Here is a 22937-nt window from a genome sequence, read left to right as displayed (position 1 = left end):
TCATTGTCCATCCGCCCACTGGAACCCCCACGACTCCTCCTCAATCATCTGCTATCATAATATCCTCATCCTCCCAACCGTAGGGATCATCTTCTACACTTTCCTCTGTTAGTAGTTCAGTAATGGCCCAAACTCCATGGAATAACCCTGGGGCAGTCTTAATGCCTGCACCCTTGAGTCAAATACCGACCCATCCTAAGAATGGCTGCCTAAGTTTAATCCCGAGGCAGGCATGCTAGCATAAGAGCATATAAACAACTTTATGCTATCCATTAATCTCAATGGGGTTACTAATGAAGATGTTGTTGTTCGACGTTTTCCTTATACTCTACAAGGAACAGCCGGATCATGGTATTTCTCATTACCCTCTGGATCTATCACTAGTTGGGACATCTTCCAGGAACAATTCTTGACCAAGTTTGTTGATGACAGGACTACGGCAACGCTAATCAACGACCTATCTAACCTTAGGGCCGAGTCAAGAGAGCCTATCAAAGATTTCAATTTACGTTTCAATAAAATCCTAAACAAAATTCCTACTGCTTCCCAACCTAGCGAAGAAGTACGAATTGAATGGTATATCACTGCTTTACCATCAAACATAGCAATCTTCGTGGATAGGGCTAATAAAACAACCTTAGCCAAAAACATGAAAGAAGCAATAGCAGTAGAGAAACGTATAATAGCCCTAGAGAAGAAATCCGTGATAGAGGAATGGAAATCCAAGAAAGTCACCTTCAAAAAAGATTCCAAGAAGAAACAAGCGAAAGATCCATTCGATTTGGAAGGATTGAAAAAAGTTCTAAAGACCATGTCCAATGAAATGGCCGACATCAAGAAGCAAGTAGCGGAAACTTCTTCAAAAAAGCCCTATAGAGCTTTTAAAATAGGCCCTTCAACGGATTCAAAGCCACCCAATGCTATTACAAATGCTGAATCCGAAGAAGAGGAAGAGGAAATTGCCACTGAAGGGCAAACCGATGAAGAAGAAGTTGTAGAGCTACAAGGAATGTGGGATTTCATCCTCCCACAAGAAGAAGATCAAGAAGTATTCCTAGTTAGCACACGAAGTAGAAATCAGCTTGATCCTCCCCAAACTATCCCTAAGCCAAAGAGCGCAAGCTCTGCAATAAAGGATAAATTTGCAACAAAGAAAACGACATCTAAAGCGACTCAAACCAGCCCAGTCCAAACAGATTCATCAAATCCATCTAAAACGCTAATCGTTTTGGATGAAATGGAGTACAATATTATAGAAGATATGAAAAATACTAGGGCCATCATCACTCTTTACGAATTGAGCAAGTTAAAGCATCAACAAAAGATAATGTTGAAAGAATTACATGCTGTGCCAGTTGCACCTTTGCCTGCCGCTGTACTTTCTCAAGCTTCCCATAACATGGGAAGACCTCCAACTAATGCAACCAATAAGATTGATCCAAATGACATCGCTTTAATTGGAGGAAGATCGAGATCTCATACTCCCCCGTTTCTCCTTATGAAATTTTCAATAAAAATGTGCTCAATTGCTTAGTGGATTCTGGTGCTTCATCGAATATTTTACCAAAGTCCATATGTGCCAAATTAAACGTTCAACCACAGAAATCCGCTGTGCGCATAGTTAAGCTAGATTGATCTCAAGTCGAAGTGATTGGCGAACTAAATCAAGTAACCATAAGGCTGTCATCCAACCCAAAGGTATGTCAAGTTATTGAAATTTTAGTTGCTGATATTGCAGAATTTTATGGCTTAATTCTTAGCAGGGATTGGTCAGAAAAACTTCATGGATACTTCGCAACTGACTGGTCGCACATGTGGCTGCCCTACAATGGTAAACAAATCAAATAAAATTTGAACGAGCACTACATCAGAAATACATAGTAACGGAGCTAGAGGGGGAAAATGAACCAGTAGCATATAACAGTAGCATTATTGGCAATTACTCAGTAGATTCTTTCCTCAGCAATTTTAATGCTCATACGTCACCTTACTTAGAACATTCTGTTTTGTCCCAAGTCGAAATTTTTTCTCAAACGGATAGTTCAAAATGTATCAATTTTTTAGATAGTCCTGTAAATAAATCTTTGTTTTGGAAATTATTTTTTGATGGTTCTAAATCTAACGAAGGAGCAGGAGCATGATGCGTTCTAATTAGTCCAGAAGGAGATAAAATTATGTTAACATGCAGACTCGAATTTGATTGCACCAACAATACAACAGAATATGAGGCTTTAGTCCAAGGGTTGTACAAAGCAATCGGGTTAGACGTCAAGTACCTTCAAGTTTTCGGAGACTCTGAAATTGTAGTCAGACAGGTACGTAATACTATACATTGCTTATCAGGTCATTTAAAACATTATCAATCCTTAGTTCAAGATCTGACTGAGCATTTTATAGCATTTAATATTTCTTCAATTCCCAGACTCCAGAATGCAAGTGCAGACCTTTTAGCTAACGTAGCTTCTAAGCTTATTCCTTCAGAAGATTTTAGTCCAGATAGATTCTCAATAGAATTAATCTTTAGACCATCTATTCCTGATAACATCACAAATTGGAGAATATTCAACGACGATCCTGATATCATAAATTTCCTCACATCTGAAGGATCCTACTCCAATCAAATAATTGACGAAGACCAACATGATCGACAATTGCAACAAGATAGCACTAACAATGCTATACCTAAGTCGGTAGTCAAGTTAGAAGACCTGTACGATTTGAAAGATCGGTTTAAAAGGTCTACCAATTCAAAACTCCAAAGTTCAACTTTGAATTACGAATTAGTAAACCTAGGAACCGATGCCAAACCACAAAACATTAATCTAGGTCTTGGCCTAGCCCCTGAAGAAAAATTAGCGTATATTCGTCTTTTGAGACAATATAAAAATGTTTTTTCTTGGAACTATGATGAACTCAAAACATACGACACTTCCATCATCCAACATACTATTCCAATGATCGATAATGAAAAACCTGTCCAACAAAAGTTGAGAAAGATCCATCCCAATTTAGAAAATCAGATAAAGACTGAACTCAATAAGTTATTGAAAGCCAAAATAATCTTTCCCGTCAGACATTCTAAATGGGTCTCCAATATGGTACCTATTAGAAAGAAAAACGGAGATATTAGGATTTGCATTGACTTTCGAAACCTTAACAAGGCCTGCCAAAAAGATAATTTTCCTTTACCACCTATGGAACAGATATTGCAGGCAGTGGCAGGTTTAGAATTAATGTCTTTCGTGGATGGATTTTCAGTATACAATCAAGTGTTGGTACATCCTGATGATCAATTAAAAGCCACATTCAGAACTAAATGGGGCACATACGCATATCGAAAGATGCCATTTGGTTTGATTAATGCTGGTGCCACATTTTAGAGAGCCATGGACATCGCATTCAAAGGTTTAGTCAATAAATCTGTAGTAATTTATTTGGATGATATAACCGTGTATTCCAAGAAACGAAGCGACCATCTTAGAGATTTAAAACAAATCTTCCAACGGTGTTTAAGGTATGGAATTTCACTTAACCTGAAAAAATCCTTTTTCGCATTAAGTGAAGGGAAACTTCTAGGATTCATAGTGTCAAAATCTGGAATTCACATCGATTCCGACAGAATCAAAGAGATTTCTGAAATATCCCTACCTCACAACAAAAAAGCCATGCAATATTTCCTTGGTCAGATCAACTTTGTAAAGAGATTTGTTCCAGATTTTTCACGAATCGTGTCTCCTTTGCAAGCCATGATTAAAAAGAACTCAAATTTTAAATGGGGCCAAGATGAACATGAAGCATTCAACCTGATCAAACAAGCTATTATTAATGCTCCATCTTTAGCAACTCCGAATTTTTTAGAGCCTTTTATTTTATATACATTTGCCTCAGATAGGTCATATGCTGCGATACTCACTCAAGCAAATCAAGAAAAAGCGGAAGCCCCAATTTCTTTTTTCAGTTCAAATTTACAAGGTGCTGAATTAAATTATTCAGATGTGGAGAAATAGGCTTATGCTGTTTTCAAAGCAATCAAATATTTCAGACCTTTTTTACTCAAAACCCATACTAAAATTATAGTACCATTTCCAGCGGTAAGGAATCTTCTAGTACAGAAGGATGTGGGTGAGAAAAGGGCCAATTGGGTTACTGCCTTACAAGAATATGACATAGAAATCAAACCAGCAAACATTGTAAAAGGTCAAGGCTTTTGCAAAATGCTGGCTGGAGCGTTGCAAATTTATGAAATTCCATCTGCAGAGGTACGAATGTGCGAGGTAAGCCTAAACGATGCAAAATCATTATACGCTGATATCATTTATTATCTTAAGAATGGGTATGCTCCTTCACACCTCGATCATACTAAGAAAAGAGCTCTAAGGTTGAAAGCCAAACAATATCAGCTCATAAATGATATTCTTTTTAGAATAAATTATGATTCTGTTCTCCTTAGATGTCTTGAGAAATCTGAAGCTGAAAAAGTTTTGCAGGAACTCCACGATGGGCCAGCAGGCGGACACTATGCTGGAGATGCTACTGCACATAAAATCTTGCGCGCAGGGTATTACTGGCCCACATTATTCAAAGACTCGCATAGTTACATGAGGAAATGTCAAGTCTGCCAAACTACTACTGGGAGACAAAAGAAGCCATCCTTGCCACTACAACCAGTTAACATTGAGCAACCTTTCAGTCAGTGGGGATTGGACATAATAGGTGAGATCGTTCCTCACTCTTCTAAGCAGCATAGATATATCCTTACAACAACAGATTATTTTACTAAGTGGGTAGAATCAGTTCCACTCAAGACGACTAATGCTGAAAATATCATTGAGTTCATAGATCAATTTATAATCACCAGGTTTGGATTGCCTTCCGCTTTAATGTTTGATATTACATCATACTTTTCTGGAAATGGAATGACTGAATTTGCACTTAAAAGAGGATTCAAACTTAAATATTCGGACAATTATTACCCACAAGGCAATGGATTAGCTGAGTCTACAAATAAAAACCTAATCAGAATTATCAAAAGAACAGTTGACCAGAATAATAAAAATTGGCATAAGACTTTAATATATGCTTTATGGGTAGACCGAATAACGCAAAAAGCTTCTATCGGCACTTCTCCCTTTAATTTAGTTTATGGGAATGATGTGGTTCTTCCAACTCATTTAGCAATTCCCTCTTTGTCTCTAGTTCAATACATTGATGAAGTACCAACTTCCTCCTTACAGCTAAGACAAATGGAAATAATCAAATTAGAAGAACAACGAGAACAGGCTAAGAAAACCCATGCTCATCATCAAGCACTAGTAAAATCCTCTTTTGATTCAAACATAATGACCAGAAAATATTTTCAGATGGGAGACTTAGTTTTAAAATGGGACAAGGCTCATGAAGAAAAATGGAAACATACAAAATTTCAAAGAATGTGGCTTGGTCCTTTTCAAATTGTAGAAGTCATAGGTCCATCAACGTTTGTGTTACAGGATTTAGCAGGTAAGAGAGACTCTTTGCCTGTTAACGGACAAATTCTCAAGAAATATTTTCCATAGAAGATTATTCTTCTATTTTGTAGAATAATTGTTTTTCTTTTCATAATAAAACCAGTTGTGAGTGGTTACATTAGGCATTTACGAATAAGACACCAATTCTCTTTCAGATTTTGATCTTTTCGCTTGTATAAATAGCAAATCTTTTGGAAAATTGATCTTTATTATTGATAGATACAGTTAAAGACTCTAGCCTAGATATGATACTAGTTTCAACTTCATAAAGTTTGATGAAAACAACCTTTAGTGAAGAAATTGTTTTATGTCAGTACAATGAAAGGTATCAATAACAAAATAAAGATTCTCTGTAGAACAGCTATTTCCAAAAAACTCTACTATTGTCATCCAGAGCTATCTTAAGGAAACAATGACTTCCTCCCTGCTAAGGAAATCACAACTTTCAGAAGAACAACCCAAGGATACACTTCATCTTGAAGAATAAGAGGTCTCATCACAAGCCGGCTTATCATAATCATAGATATTATAACTTGCTGACTTTGCCAAATACTGTACACCACAACAGGGCAATGACTCAAGATTGTTGCAATCAAAAGACAAGGGGTCTCATCACGAGCTAGCTTGTTCAGAAAAGTTATAAATCAAGTGAATGACTGTGTCATAAATTGGCTATCAAACCAAGACATTGTTCTTTAAGAGTAAAGAGAAAATCAAAGCAATAAGTGTGGATGTGGATTCTTCTTTGAGAGTTATAGGTTGATTTAAGTAGGATACAGGATCATTGCTAGGTAATAGGTAACCTTGTCGAGGCTATAAACGCCTGCTGGCAGCAGAGGCTCTACCTACGACAAATGAGCATATTTAAAACTGTTTTACAGAGAAGACTTTGTTTTATCTTTAGAGACCAAGTAATGACTGATGTAAATACAAGGACTAGCCTGAGGGAGAAAATAATCAAAGTTGAAAATAGTTGAAACAAAATGTCATTGACAGGTTAGAGCATAATGTACTTTATCTTTCCATAATAAAGTTTAACTTTATGAAATTTTTTTTGTTTTGGAAGTTTAGAAAATTCAATAGAAAAATAGAGACAACTGGTTCTTCCAAGTGAATCGCCAATTGTTGTGGCCACCAACAACCCCCCTCCTTATCTAGTGGGGGCCCTTAGTCAAAAATTAAAAAAAAAAATTAATTAGTGCTTATATTTCCTTTTGGATAAAACTTACCATCATGGACTTAGGAAAATACTTTTGAAAAATCTAAAAAGCTTGAGTTTCATGATGAAGAAAGTAAAGTCACTCCTTAAGAAATATCGCATTGCGCAAAGAATGATAGGGTACCTTCTTATGAGCCAAAATGATAAAAAATGCGAGATTGCGACGCGAAACTCCATCGCATCGCATGCATTAATGAGCACTCACATTGGAAACCTAAAAATCACCGATATGCGATGTCGCATATCGCAAAATTGCAATTCGCATAAAGCACATCAACAGTAACGATTAGACGATATTGCGATCTTGCGATATTGCGATCTTGCAATATTGCGATATTGCGATCAAGCAACCTTGCGATAGAACAACACGATGATATTGCGGTAATGCGATGCAGCGATCTGCGATATTGCAAACCAAATCGCAAAATCTCTCCATCGCAGTTGGTTTTGGCTCATTATTCAAAAATCTTTTTCCATAAACCAAAAACCGGTTACGCGCTTTAATTATAATTAATGAGTTACATGCTAGGATTTAATAAAATATGGTTTTGTGTTTTCCGAAGAGCCAGTTCACGTAAGGTGGTGTGTTTTTGCATATCCTTGGCATTTAAAGCTTTCCTGTCATTATTTATTATCATTACTCTCACCTCACTTGTGAACTGCAGGAACGAAGAACAAAAGTTACACAAAGCAATGTGCAGGAAACTATGGGGAAAAAGGGCAAGGCTCCAATATCCAAAGACAGAGAAATGACGCCCATATACACAGACACCGCATGCAACAAAGCCGCAGGTTCACAGAATTCTGCTGAGCCATCCATTACAGATCTCTCATATACAGCCATGGTTAAATGGGTACTGAACGATGCTGATATCAGAAATAGACAGTTTAATGCTCAGGGTCAAGAGCTCACGAAATCATTATTTTTACAAATTTTGAGCTTTATACCCGATAAGAGAAAGAGGCGCAAAAGGCGAAAAACGCATCAGAGAAGCCCGGATCAAGGAACGGAGGCAGTTTCCGATGCGAAGGAAAGCTTCTAATTTCTCGAGAAGGAAAGCTTCTAATTGCTCAGTCACCCACAAGCCCCGAAAATTGCAAGAAAGCAATGATAAAAACAAACTGGAAATAGAAAGCTAAAGAAAAGGCAGAAGCAATCCAAGGGTTAACCAAGTTGAACTGGGATTATTACTGGGCATACACGGTAAAGCCACATAGTCAGTGGATGACTCTCAAGTATATCATCGATTTTGCTGAGAAGATGGTGCCAGCTCTTGCCAATTCTGTTTTCTTAGCTCAACTAAAAGCAGAAGACAATCAGCCGACTCTACTCAAGCAAATACTGAATGCTTGCAACGTTAAGGAGCAAATGCAGAAATAGTTAGATATTAGATTTAATTTTAGAAATAGTTTTGCTTTATTTTTGCTTAGAAAAAGGACGGTCATTTAAACCGCATCCTGAATTTTTGTAAATAAGTTATTTTTAGATTTAGTTAGTAGTATTTAAACCCTTCTCATGCATTTAGAGAAGGGTCCAGAAATTTGTCAAAAACTTGTCCTCAGAACATGCACTTTTGCACCCTCTGAGGAGGTTTTGATGAATGAATGGAACAGGATTTGTTGATGTTTGCATTTAATATCTACTACTGATGTTGCACTTTCGTACTCTTAGTGGATGTTAGAGCAAGAGGAGATAAATCATTGTCGCTTGAAGCTCATGAGTAGGACTACTTATAAATGGTACTTTTATCTCTTAACCATTTCTGCTTATGTGTTAAAGTGATATACAGTTTTTAGTTGTTTATATATTATTGCATGAATGCCTGAGTTATCATTTGGCACTTTTGTATGGTGATAGCTATTTATTTATGCTTAATGCATGAATAGCTCATTATGCGATATGTTTTTCACAACTGTTTCGTCTAACTTTTTATACAAAGTGGTTCATCCTTATTGATTTCTTTTCTCATAATAGTTGAATGATCTTTATTACCAGTTGTTATTTGAAATCTTTTTAGATCGCATAATAGAAGAATTACACCCCGGGTTAGTATAGACTTAGATGTTGCTGCTTATTAGAATACAATAGCATAGCATTAGATTAAAGTAGAATTAGAATATCTTAATTAGGAACTGTTAGATCAGGAACATCAAATTCTACACACACACACTCATAAATTGGGAAACGGGTCCCATATCCCCAGTCGGACCCGCTATACCAAACGGACAAGGGGCTGCCAACCAAGGTTCGGACCGGGCGGGTATCCCCCTTGTTGTAGACCCGATTTTCGGGGCTTCAACAGGGTCACAGAGCTGGTAGGAAGGAAAAGAGTCTGTGAACTCCGAGTGGCTTGGGGAATCCAAGAACCACCCCGCCAAGAAAAATCTGTTACATGAGAACTCATATTGAGTCCCTACATTGTAATTTCTTTGATGAAAGACACAATAAAACAAGGCCACCAATGAAGCTGGACCGGAGACGTAGCCCTAGAGAATAGGGTGAACTCCTTATTAAAAACTATTTGTGTCTTTGTGTTGCTTACTGTATTTCTCTGTTGTCTTTCCCTTTATTTTCTGTGTATTGGCAATTTGATCGATCCGTTGTTTCAATAACACAGAACACACACACCAGCACATGGGTCTGTAATACCTTTTTGTTTAATAAATCTTCAATTGAGGTCACTCTTAGGGTGATTATCAGATCAAGTGGTATCAGAGCTCTAGGCTGTAAGGTTAGACAAGCTTGTGTTGGTTTAGCTGTGAATGCTCACTAGATCAAAGCTCAAATTAGGAGAAGGAGAGTTGGTGGAAACTAATCCTGAAATTGGGAGAGTCTATTTTCGGAAGACAATGTCAGAAGAAGGTTCTATAGGGCCAAACCCTCAATTCATAGAAAGTTTCCGAGCTACAAAATCTATGGTAGAAGAAATGTATAGGGACTTTAGAAAGCATAAGGGTGAAGATTCATCAGGCTCTAAGCAAGATAAAGAAGAATATGAATCTCATTCCCATGACCACTCCAAAGAAAAGGGGAAAGAGGAGAGCTTCCCTACACCTCCTAGTAGCCCTGTGCATAATAAGAAAGCATCTTTGATTAAGTTAGATGTTAACTTTGATTTGCCTATATATGATGGAGAGCTAAATGCTGAAAAGTTGGACAATTGAATTAGACAAATTGATGTGTATTGCAAAGTACAAAATATAGACTCAGACAAGAGCAAGATTCAGCTGGCAAGCCTACGCCTAGGGGGCACTGCCCTGGTTTGGTGGGAAGGCAGAACCCAAGCTGATATGAGGAAGCATGGTAAGACCATCTCTGTCTGGAGTGAATTTGTTACTGAAATCAAGAATTAGTTCTATCCATTGGCCTACATGCAACAAGCCATGATGAGTTGGCAAACTCTTCGGCAGTTGAAAGGGCAAAGTGTACAAGGGTATACTCAAGAGTTCAGAAAGAGAGCATTGATGTTGGGTATTTCATTAGACTCACCAGAAACTCTTTTGAAGTAGATTGGTGGTCTACACAGCTACATGAGGCATACCATCCTCATGTTTAATCCCACTAGTATAGATGAGGTATCTGGACAAGCTACTCATCTAGAAGCTAGAGGAAAGAATGGAAATCCAGAAGTTGGGGGACCATCCCAACCCACTGTAAGCAAGAGCAAGGAGAAAAGAAAGTAGAAGTGGAAAGTAAGGAAGGCTAACACTGCACAGAAAGGCAAAACTTCATGCACTCACTGTAAAAAGGAGGGGCATGATGATGAGCACTGTTGGATTTTGCATCCAGAGCTAAGACCTAAGAAGTCTGAGGGCAAGAAGAAGAAGACTGTTGCAGCTATTCAGAAAGATTTTGGGTCAGACTCAGGAGATGAAACAATCATTGCAGCCACAGGTATAAAAGGTAAGAATTCTGAAGCATCTACTAGTAATTCTGCTTAATCTGTTATTGATGAAGAACATGAGAGAAAAAGACATGAGCTTTTCCATATTCGAGTTGTTTCCAAAAATCAAAAGATTGATACTTTGTTTGATAGTGGCTCACAAGTAAATCTGATTTCTGAAGCAATTGTAAAGAAATTGGGATTAGCAACTACACCTCATAAGAAGCCATACCCATTAGGATGGTTGAATGATAAAGCACAACTACAAGTGACTAGACAGTGCAAACTCAAGTTTTCTTTTGGGTCAGCATTTGTCGATGAGGTTGAGTTAGATGTAATTCCTTTGGATATATGTGGAATTGTTTTAGGAAGTCCTTACTTGTATAATAGAAAGGCTACTTTCTATAGAGCCGAGAACAAGTAACTACTTGTTAAAGATGGAATCGAATACTTTGTAAGAGCTCATAAGCTCAAGAATAATTATACTCTCATAAACTCAGGGCAGATGAAAAGAATGATAAATTCATGAAAACAGTTCTTAATAATGGTTGTAAAGGAAAAGAAAACTGATAAAACCAATGTATTTCAGGGCTGTAATTCTGATCAGCAAGCTGATATAGAAAAGATTGTTTCAGAGTATGATGTCTTGTTTCAAGAACCTCAAGGTCTGCCACCCAAAAAGGGAATAGTACATGATATTATTTTGCAGCAAGATGTTCCTTTGCCTAACATTGGGATGTACAGGTTATCTGCTTTAGAGAATGCTGAAATCAAGAAGCAGGTGCAGGAGTTGCTCGAGAAAGTGTTCATTAGGCCTAGCACATCACCATGTGGGTCACCAATCGTTTTGGTGAGAAAGAAAGATGGCTCATGGAGAATGTGGATTGATTATCGAGCACTGAATAAAATAACAATCAAAAATTGTTATCCACTTCCTCGCATAGATGATCTTTTAGATCAATTGAAGGAAGCTGTTTATTTCACCAAGCTGGATTTGCACAGTGGATACCATCAGGTCAGAATAGCAGAGAAAGATGCATGGAAGACTGCTTTCAAAACAAAGTAGGGATTGTATGAATGGTTGGTTATGCCTTTTGGCTTGACCAATGCCCCTGCTACTTTCATGAGATTAATGAATGATGTACTGAGACCTTTTCTTGATGATTTTGTTATTGTGTATCTGGATGTCATTTTGATTTTTAGTAAAATGTGGGAAGAAAATTTAAAGCATGTTAAGCAGACATTAGATGTTTTGAAAAGAGAAAAACTTTATGTTAAACTCTCCAAATGTGAATTTGGCAAAACCTCTCTAAATTATTTGGGTCATATAGTAGGGGGAGGTGAATTGAAAATAGATCCCTCTAAAGTGGCAGTCATTGTAAACTGGCCTAAACCCAAGTCTACTACAGAAGTGAGAAGCTTCTTAGGAGTAGCACAGTATTGGAGGAAGTTCCTTTCAAATTTTTCCTCAATTGCATCTCCCTTACATGCTTTGACAGGATTGAACAAGGTGTTTCAGTGGGGAGGCAAACAATAGAAAGCCTTCGACACCTTGAAAGAAAAAATTAGTACAGCACCTGTATTAGCACTGCCAGATCTACAAAGACCATTTGAGATCCAAACTGATGCCAATGACTATACCATGGGAGCAGTGTTGACACAGCACGGTAAACCCATATGTTATCATTCTGAGACTTTTAATCCTGCAGTAGTCAACTATCCTACATATGATAAGGAATTGTATGCATTAGTTCAGAGTGTGAAAAAGTGGAAACATTACTCAATAGGCAAAGAAATAGTAATACATATTGATCATTAGCCACTTCAATACCTACACTCCCAAACTAAGTTGCAACAATCAAGACACTACAGATGGATGGGTTTTCTACAACAATTTCATTTAGTCATCAGATATAAGAAGGGCATACATAACAAGGTTGCAGACATGTTATCTAGACCCATTATAAATGCATCTACCATACTTAAGCATAATTATGTGCTACATGAAAGCTACATAGAATAGTATGCTCAGGACATGGACTTTAAAGATGTATATGCAACTTTGAGTAAAGGCAAAAGAGTAGAAGAATTGGACTATCATGTGAAGGACCGACTCTTATATCATTATGGGAAACTCTGCATTCCACAAACTGAGAGAGCAAATATAATTAGGGAAGCACACACTTCTCTGATATCAGGTCACTTTGGGGTAAGTAAAATAGTTTCACAACTGCAAAGGTTCTGCTATTGGCCAAGAATGAGTGAGACAGTTTCTAGATATGTAAAGGGGTGTGCTATGTGTGCTAAAAGCAAGCCCAGCAACAGAAAAGTAGGCTTGTACACTCCATTGCTAGTTCCTTCTCACCCTTGGGAAAAGATTTCCATGGATTTCATGGGAGGACTGCCTAAATCTAGGAAAGGTCATGATTATCTATATGTTTTTGTGGATAGGTTCAGCAAAATGTGTATTTTGATACCCTGTAGTAAATAGATTATAGTTGAACAAACTGCAAAATTATTCTTTGAACATGTATGGGTTCATTTTGGATTACCCACTTCTATTATATCTGATCGAGACACTCGATTTGTGGGGAAGTTTTGGTCCAGTCTGTGGGAACTAATGGACACCAAATTAAAGAAAAGCACAACTTTTCATCCACAAACAGATGGCCAGACAGAAGTAGTTAACAGGACAGTGATCCAGTTACTGAGAGGATATTGCAGCAAACACCCTAAGCTTTGGGATGAACACTTGTGTTATGTGCAGCATGCTTACAATAGAGCCAAACACTCTTCTACCCAGAGATCTCCTTTTGAGACCTGCTTTGGTTTCATACCAAGGTATCCCTTGGATTTTGTCTTTGGTAAAGATACCATGGTTGATGGACACAGTGATGTGGACAGGGCAACTAGGTTCATTGAACAGATCCAAGAGATCCACCAGGCAGTACAGGAACAGCTGGAAAAGAGCCAGGCCAAGTACAAGGCTAGGCATGATAAGCATCGGATGGAGCATAGTTTTCAAGTTGGAGACCAAGTCTGGCTGTATATCAGCAAGGATAGGATGCAAGGTGAAGGCAAGAAGCTAAAACCTATCAGGTATGGACCCTTCAGGATACTTGAGAAGATTGGTGAAAATGCTTTTCACCTTGATCTGCCAGCTTACATGCACATCTACTCAGTCGTGAATGCAGATTGCTTGAGGTTGTTTGAACCTTCAATGATTGAGGACCCTGAAGAGCAGAGTCAATTGCCTTCTGTTGATGACCTGCTACCTGAATATCTTAATGAGTTGCAGGAAGATACAGTGCTGGACAGGAAGGTAAGGACAACACGTAGTGGACAGGGGGAATACCTCAGGATTGGGCTTAAAGGTTCGAAGTCAAGCAGTGCGAAGTGGATTGAGATTGGACAAGTGAGACAACAGTTCCCTTACTTAGTCGATGCTTGAAGAAAACCAACTTTTGGTGGTCCAAAAGCTTTTCAGTAGGGAGTCCGTGATCCGAATCGGATCCATAAACGACTGTAAAAGAACCCTGACTGTATCGGGACGAAAAAAATCCTTGAAGAATCCAAAACAACAATCGGACACACCCTGAACCAGTGGCCATGGCAACCGGCGCGGAAGGACGAGGACCTCAGTCAAAGCGCGCTGACCGAGGCCCATGGAGACTGCGCAGGAGGTCGATGTAGCCCCTGGGAGCCCCGGAATGGGAAAAGGAGTTGATTTTTGATGCACGATTAGCAAATAGGGCTGAAGTGGAGGGGCTTAAGCCCTTGGTCACGTTGGGAGCCGGAGAACCACGGGTGGAGAAATGAAAAGTGCCAACGTAAGAAGGTGGGACCCACAACCTGGAAACCGGCGGTATTGATTGGGGCGCCCTTGAACGGTAAGAGGTTTGGAGGAGAGTGGAGTGATCCCACATAGTGATCGACGCGTGGCAGCAGAGGTGAGAGAAAAACTGCCGTGATCGTGTGTTATCGGTCGAGCAAGTTAACCGCGCTCGACGTGCATATGACGTCGGATATTGAGGAGCCTATATCGGACGGCTGAGATTGCGCCCGATAGACAGAAGCAGAAATGACAGGGAATTAAGCTGCTATTTAAGGGGATTTGGAATCCGTTGACCACCACGGTGGAGAAAGAAACGAATCGACGAGCAGGCTAGCGCTGTTCCGATGGGGATGTGTGGCTACTTCCCTAGCGTTCATGCTGACACCGAACAGGGAAATCCAAGCACGCAGGCGGTAGGGGAATCGACGCAGGCGGGAGAGGAACCGAACAAGCATGGAGATCGAATGGCTAAAGCCATGAACAGAGATAGTTGAATGGAGATTCAAAGAGAGCGAAGAGTCCAAGCAACTAAGAGAGACAGTTAACAGTAAACCCTAAGAGGAGGACTGAACACAGAGAGCAGTAAAGCCAAGCAGAGGAGACAGAGGGCCGAGCTGACCATAGGCAGCATCGAGCACCAGAGAGCTTGAAGAATCAAGCCTTCCCATCGAGGAATCTGTCAGGATTGAGCACCATAGCTGGCTCTTTCCACTGTAGACTGAGGGTCACAGAGCTGGTAGGAAGGAAAAGAGTCTGTGAACTCCGAGTGGCTTGGGGAATCCAAGAACCACCCTGCCAAGCAAAATCTATTACAGGAGAACTCATATTGAGTCCCTGCATTGTAATTTCTCTGCTGAAAGACACAATAAAACAAGGCCACCAATGAAGCTGGACCGGAGACGTATCCCTAGAGAATAGGGTGAACTCCTTATTAAAAACTGTTTGTGTCTTTGTGTTTCTTACTGTATTTCTCTGCTGTCTTTCCCTTTATTTTCTGTGTATTGGCAATCTGATCGATCCGTTGTTTCAATAACATAGAACACACACACCAGCACATGGGTCTGTAATACCTTTTTGTTTAATAAATCTTCAACTGAGGTCACTCTTAGGGTGATTATCAGATCATAAAAATAAGGGGAAGAAGAAAAATAAACAAAACTCAAAAGAGAAATCAGATAAAAATGAATCTACTGACGAGAAACGTAAACCTCACTATCCTTGTCTCATTTGTGACGAGGAGCATTTTACAAGAGACTGCCCACATCGAGCTGAGGTTTCGAAAATCGTCAAAGGTTCTCAAATGCCTGCTGTCTTGAAGGATCCTTTTCCTAGCCAAGATAGTAAGATGATCGGTTCTTCCTCAAATGCCTCAGAAGAACCCATTATGATGATGTCCCATGTCAGGATTGCGACGTGATCGCAAGATTATGGTAGTAAAAATCCTGTTGGTGGTAAGGAAGTAGAATCTTCTAATTCAAACCCAACAACTTCAACTCCTTCTGGTTCTAATCCGCTACAGATCGAGAAACCTAACCCAGACTTAATAATCAAACTGCCTACTAAAGGTATACTTCGGAAGTCAGCTTTCAATCCACATGTGAGAGCTGCTCAGAATTATAACATTGTTGAAGACTTAGCTATTTCCCCTTCAGCAATGTCGGCTTTGGAGGTGCTGCAATTGTGCCCAGCACAACATAAATTACTATTGTCTGCTATAGGAGCTATTGATATTCAGGATTCGAACCTAATAATCTTTGATTTAGAGAATAGTACACCTCACCTACCTCATCAAATGGCTTTCTAGATTCCAGTGTTAATAAAAAACAGGCCTTGCTTTCAGACTGTGATTGATGAGGGAGATTCTACGTGTATTATGTCGATCCAATGTTGGATATTGCTTGGTTCTCCTACACTCAATCAATCCCCGATGATTCTAAAGGCTTTTGATGGTCGAGGATTTCATCCTTTTGGCATTTTGCAGGATTTACCTATAGGGGTTGAAGGCAAAACTGTAAATCTAGATGTGGAAGTGGTTGATGCCCCTCTAGATTACAACCTTCTCTTGGGTCGCAGTTGGTCTTATGCTATGACTACTGTTGTTTCATTGGTCTTTCAGCTTATCAAGTTTCCTCATAATGGAAAGATCATTACGATAGACCAGCTGACTTATTTTTCATCCGACCCAGCCTCTTCTGATAGTATTCAACATGTCGGTAAAACAACTATCCCTTACAAGGATATTGGGGTAGGTTTGATTAAAGATTTTGGTTTACTAGGAACTTTTTCATTTCCTCCTCCTAACGTATCGCCTTCTATTGCAACCATTCATATGATTTCATCGAACACTATTGCTTTTGATGATCCTTGGATCGTACCTTCCGATTCTGAGATGGATTCATTTGGTAACACGATGCCTTTGAGTCCCTTTGAAATTGCATATCAGGCTGTACAGTCGTTTTCTGACTCTCGTTCAACCAAATTTGATCCAATGAATGTGGTCCATAGGGAATCACTTTCGATATCAACCTCAGCTTCAACAACATTTTCTAACCCTGTTCATACTGATGAGCAGATTCGTGAACTTTTGTCTGTTGATGATTTACCATGGGAAGATCTTCATCACCGATCTTCATTTTTACTTGAGCTTGATCATTTTGAAAATGATTTCTCATCTATTTTTATAGCTGACTATGTCAAATAACCACAAAATCCATTACAACATCCTGTTTCTGAGTTGAATTTGGGAAATATCTCTCGAACAGTTCCTATTGACATTTTAGTTAAACTCAGAATTATTGAAAACATTCATATAGGTGCTTCCTGTACGGGGGATGAAATCCAAACTTATAAAGCCCTATTTCAAGAATTCTGCGACGTGTTTGCCTGGTCATATGAAGAAATGCCAAGAATTGATCCATCAATTGTTGTCCATGAAATTAAAACTTACCCGGATGCTAAACCTGTCCAGCAACGTTTGCATCAGATACATCCAAGAAAAGCTACTGCTATTAAAGTTGAAGTTGAGAAATTACTTCGAGCAGGTTTCATTTATCCAATTCCCTTAACGGATTAGGTATCGAATATTGTTCCTGTTAACAAAAAGCAAGGAACGATAAGAATATGTATCGTTTATAGGGATATTAATCGAGCTTGTCCTAAATACAATTATCCAAACCTCTATATCAATCAAATTATTGATGATTGTGCCGGTAGTGAAATGTTCTCCTTTATGGATGGTTTTTCCGGTTACAATCAAATCAACATACTCCCTGCTGATCAACCTAAAACGGCTTTGATTTGTCCATGGGGGACATTTGCTTATTGAAAATTACCTTTTGGATTGAAGAACGTCGGAGAAAATTTTCAAAGGGCTATGTCTTACGCATTTCATGACATCAAGCACATTGTGCAGCCTTATCTCGATGATTTACCTGCCCATTCATTATGTAGAGCCGATCATCTCACTCATTTACGAGCAATTTTTATGAGATGTAGGAATTATCGAATTAGGATGAATCCACACAAATGTGTTGTCTGTATAGAAATAGGTCGTTTACTGGGATTTGTCATTTCAAAAGCCGACATTCGTGTTGATCCCTTGAAGGTTGAAGCTATTGTCAAATTACCTCCTCCTTTGACTCTTCGCCAACTCCAAAGTTTTCAAGAGAAATCAAACTTTTTACATCGTTTCATTCCTAACTACACCGAGATAACGAAAGGTTTTACCAGGTTGTTGAAACAGAATACTCGATTCTTTTGGAATGAGATAGCTGACAAATCTTTTGATGCACTTAAACACACGTTGACCCATGCACCATTATTGCATCCTCCCAACTACAACCAGGATTACTTTTTGTACCTCACTGCTTCTCATTCCACTATTGAGATGGTTTTAGTTTAGGAAGATGAATTCAACAATGAACATGTGATTTACTATCTTAGTTGAACTCTGAATCCGACTGAGCTTAAATATTCACATGTGGAGAAATTGGCCTTGGCAGCTGTTCAAGCTGTCCAAAGATTTCGTCACTACATCTTATTACGCAAAACCATGGCAATTTCTAAATGTAACCCTATGACGTATATTTTGACCAAACAATTGCTAGGGGGCAAGTATTCCAAATGGATAGTTATCCTACAGGAATTCGACTTGGAATTTAAAAAATCCAAGGCAAAGAAATATTTGGTTTTTGCGGAACTGATGTCTGATTTCCCGTGTATTGCTTCTGAAACTATGATCGAAGAACCCATTGCAAATGAATCCTTGTTTCTTATCAGTACTCTTGATCCATGGTATGGAGATATAATTGTTTATCTCCAAACCCAATCTTTTCGGCCTGAAATCTCACGATCTCAGCGAAGGAAAATACGTTTCCAATCCCAACAATACAATATTATTGGAGATACACTCTATCGTCGTGGGGCGGATTCTATTTTCCAACATTGTCTAACTCATGAAGAAGATGAAAAGGTTCTAAATGACTGTCACTCTGGAGCATGTGGCGGTCATATGTCTGGGTATGCCACAGCCCAAAAGATATTGCGCGCTGGTTATTTCTGGCCATCCTTATTTAAAGATTGTATCTATGCAGTTTGGAAATTCCACAATTGTCAAATTTTTGATCGTAAGATATGTGCTCCACCTGCTCCTCTCCACCCTATAATTGACGTCGGTCCTTTCACAAAGTGGGGTATCGACTTTATTACATGTAACCCTCACTCGGCCAGGGGGCATGCGTATATCATTCTTGCGGTAGATTATTTTACTAAGTGGGCCAAGGTGATGCCTACATTTTCGGCAGACGGCAAAGCTGCTGCAATTTTCGTTTTCAATCATATAATTGCTAGATTCGATGTTCCTCAATCTATTATTAGTGATCATGGAAGTCATTTTCGAAAGATCATGATGACTGAACTAACAGTTCAACTTGGCCTGCGTCACGATAGTTCTACTCCATATTACCCATATGCTAATGGTCTGGTTGAAGCTGTCAATAAATTTCTAGTCACTATGATCCAACGAATCATTGGTATTCATAGGTCGAATTGGCATAACATGCTATTTTCAGCACTTTGGGCATATCGAACCTCAGTAAAAACATCAACTGGTTTCACTCATTTTCAACTGGTTTATGGTTTCGAAGCAGTGTTACCCATTGAATGTGAAATTCCGTCATTGCAAATAGCCATAGAATTACTCCCAACCACTTCCAAAGAGGAGAAACGTTTGTTGTACTTAGCTCAGCTAGATGAGAATCGACGTGATGCTTCATTAGCAATCAAGACTCATGCAAAACGAATAAAATCTTAGTACGACCGAAATGTTACACCTCGTAATTTTTCGGAAGGAGACCTAGTTTTACTCTACGATCAAGCAAACGATAAGCTAGGGGTTGGAAAATTTGTACCTATGTGGCATGATCCTTATGTTGTTAAGCGAAAGCTGGCAAAAGGAGCCTATGAATTGGTAGATTTTGACGGTTTCTCTTTGGGTAAACCCAGAAATGGACTTTATCTAGAGAGATATTATGCATAAACCTTGGTGTGGAGATTTTTTTTAGGATAGTTTCTTTCTAGTTGGTGTGTTTTAGATTAGGAAAGTGTGCCTAGTTTAGAGAGTGCTTTTATCATTACTCGTGCTTATCATGATTTTACTCTTGATATTGCAGATGTCGACGTCTCTTCAAACATACATTGGTTTTTCTGATGGTGCTTGTCGTAGTACACGGAACATTTCTTCCGCAGCTTGGGTTATCTATTCACCCTCTAATGAGTTAGTATCTATGCATGGGGTAAGCCTCAGTTAAACAACAAATAACATTGCAGAGTATAGTGCAGTGATTGAGTTATTATCTGAATCCATCTCATTTGGGATTCGGAGTTTGATTGTTAGGTTAGATTCTGAACTCATTATATTACAGCTTAACAGGGTTTATGCCATTAGAAATCTAGTGTTATTAAGACTATTTTTGAGAGTTCGTCTCTTGGAACATGAATTTCACTACATTGAATATCAGCATTCTCCAAGATATTTAAATACATTAGCAGACACAGTTGCTTCTCGAATGTTAAATAGACATTTGCAATAATCAAAAGTAAATTTAAAAACATTTCATAACATGTTATACAAGATAGCCAGTAATAGTGATATATCATAGCATAGAAGTGTGGCAAATATACATCGTCTTCGATCATAAGTTGAAAAACACCTTATGATCGGCAAAAAATGATAGTACAAAAAGACATAAAATGTCGTATGAGTCTACAAAGGTGATCATCCTATCCCTGATGATGATCATGATAAGAAACCACTGCTCGGGCCACCCTAAAAAGGAACCTCCTTAAAGGTCCTGGGACCCCAATCACTTAACGCTGTAACCTAAGTGGAATATCATCTACCCTAGTCTCTGGAATGTCTGTTGTCAAATGCTCTAGATGATTCTCCAATTCAGTCAAGGTCTCTGTAGATTGGTCCTGTGGGGCCGGTATTGTTGCAGCTAGGTGTCTCCTCTCATAGGGCTGGAGAGTGGCTGGTCGCCGTGGACCCACATCTGCATTTAAAACTTTTTACTGTCAGTTTTGGACGATTTAAAAATAAAAAAAAAAATTAGTTAAAATTTAGAAAGTGTTGAAAATGATTTTACCTGAATCATCCCATTTCTCTCCTAGTGGAAGAGCCATGTCTGGGTCACCACGATAATCCATCCCAGCATATGGAAAATCTTGAATCACAAAAAGTTGGTTCCTCAACCAACGAAAATACTCAGGTGGAAATCGGACAACCTCTGAACCCTCCTCAGGATGACGAGCCATCACTGCAACCCAGCGCATAATCCTAGGCTCTCAAGGAAGTCCAGCCTCAACAGAAAGCTACTGTGGGACCAACATAGGGACCCTCTCTAGACCAAAGCTCACAACCAAGAAACCATATCCAAAGTTTTTTAGTTGTCCGTTCTTTGCTCTAGTCAGTTGGCCTTTTACATTCGCCAACACAGCCTCGCACCAGTTGAAGATGGTGCCTCGATAACAGTCTACTGCCATTCGCATCTGGGATCTGGTAGCTACATGCAATGCTGTGCTCCCACATAGTCTGGTGATAGTGAATGCGATAAATTTAAGTTCAGGATGGGAGATAGTTTTAATATCTATCCGTTTGTCCTCTGTTTGGTCATTGCAAAACTCTAATCGAAGACTAGCGACAGACTGGCCACCTGGCCTAGTCTCGAAAAGAGATAATTGTTTGCCTCTCTTGGGAAAACCAGTCATGAAATATATGTCCTCTAGCTCGATTTCGAGCCGGTGGCCACCAATCATGAAACACTGGTCTTGTGTGCTCCACTTGTCTACCAACCATTGCAAGAAGTCTACTTGAGCCCTCATGTCGGGTATGGCTCAGAATTTAAATAGTCTGCATGCGTTTAATGCCCGTATTATAGGTGGATGAATTAATGCGGCAAGATCCACATCCTCGTGCTCATGTTCCCGCCAAATGAGCATTTTGTATATCCTACATTGCAAAAAAGGAGTATTAGAACAATTTAGTTCAAAAGATTTTGGGCGGAAATGGAAAAATTGAAATTTTAAAACCTATTTTGTGGGGTTCGCACCTGCTGGTTAGGGACAGTGCATAGGTCCGCATTTGTCCTGAGAAATAGGTGTGGAACCTCGACTTTTTCCTTTGTAGAAAAAAGTCGGGGTCCGCAGGGGCCGCATGTTGCACCTGCAGACCCCCGCGAGCAGATTTTTAAACAAAATTTTCCTTAAAAAATCAATTTTAAAGCCCTAAAACAAAATTTAAATGGTTGAAATGCAAGATAGGGATGATGTGGATTACCTGGAGCTGACGGTTTTCGATTCCAACGGTCGGATTTTCCGCAATCTTCACAGGAAGTTTCTTACCCAAAAGCTCTTACTTCTCACTCTGAAGTCAAACGGTAAAAATGAATTTACAAAAGCCCTTTTTATAAGCTTTTTTGAATAAATGAATTTTTAATTTATTTATTTTTCACTTTAAAAAGGTAACTTTTGATGCATTTTTATTTATTTTAAACAGGTATGAGTAATGTTTTGAGTTTTTGTGCAGAATATTGGATTTTCAGGAAGAATTGATCATTTTCAACAAAGAGCATACTTTTTCACTTTTTCGAACTCTTCCAAAATTTACGAAAAAGCAAAACATTGGAGTCCTCTTTAAGCTCTTTTCTGACTCGTAAAATATGAAAAGATTGCCGAGTTTTTCCTTTTTAAACTTATTAAAACGGAATTAAAAGGACAATCCACTTACAGCTCTTTTCTGACCATATAAACATGAAAAGATCGCCGAACTTTTGTCGTTTCAAGTTCGATATTGGTTATAAAACGATGTGTTTTCGATCGCTTTTTTACTTTTTTCAGATCGGAGTCACTAATTATGAAAAGTACTCCTTGATCGTAATGGTCAAGCGGTTCTCTCAAGTATTATTTTATACTTTTTCGGGCTTGGGGGACACAAA

This window comes from Pinus tabuliformis, chromosome 1_2 (genome assembly GCF_031772625.1).
Source record: "Pinus tabuliformis cultivar Carrire ecotype Pingquan chromosome 1_2, CPIR1, whole genome shotgun sequence".
Classification (NCBI taxonomy): domain Eukaryota; kingdom Viridiplantae; phylum Streptophyta; class Pinopsida; order Pinales; family Pinaceae; genus Pinus; species Pinus tabuliformis.
Note: the sequence above shows the minus strand (reverse complement) of the source record.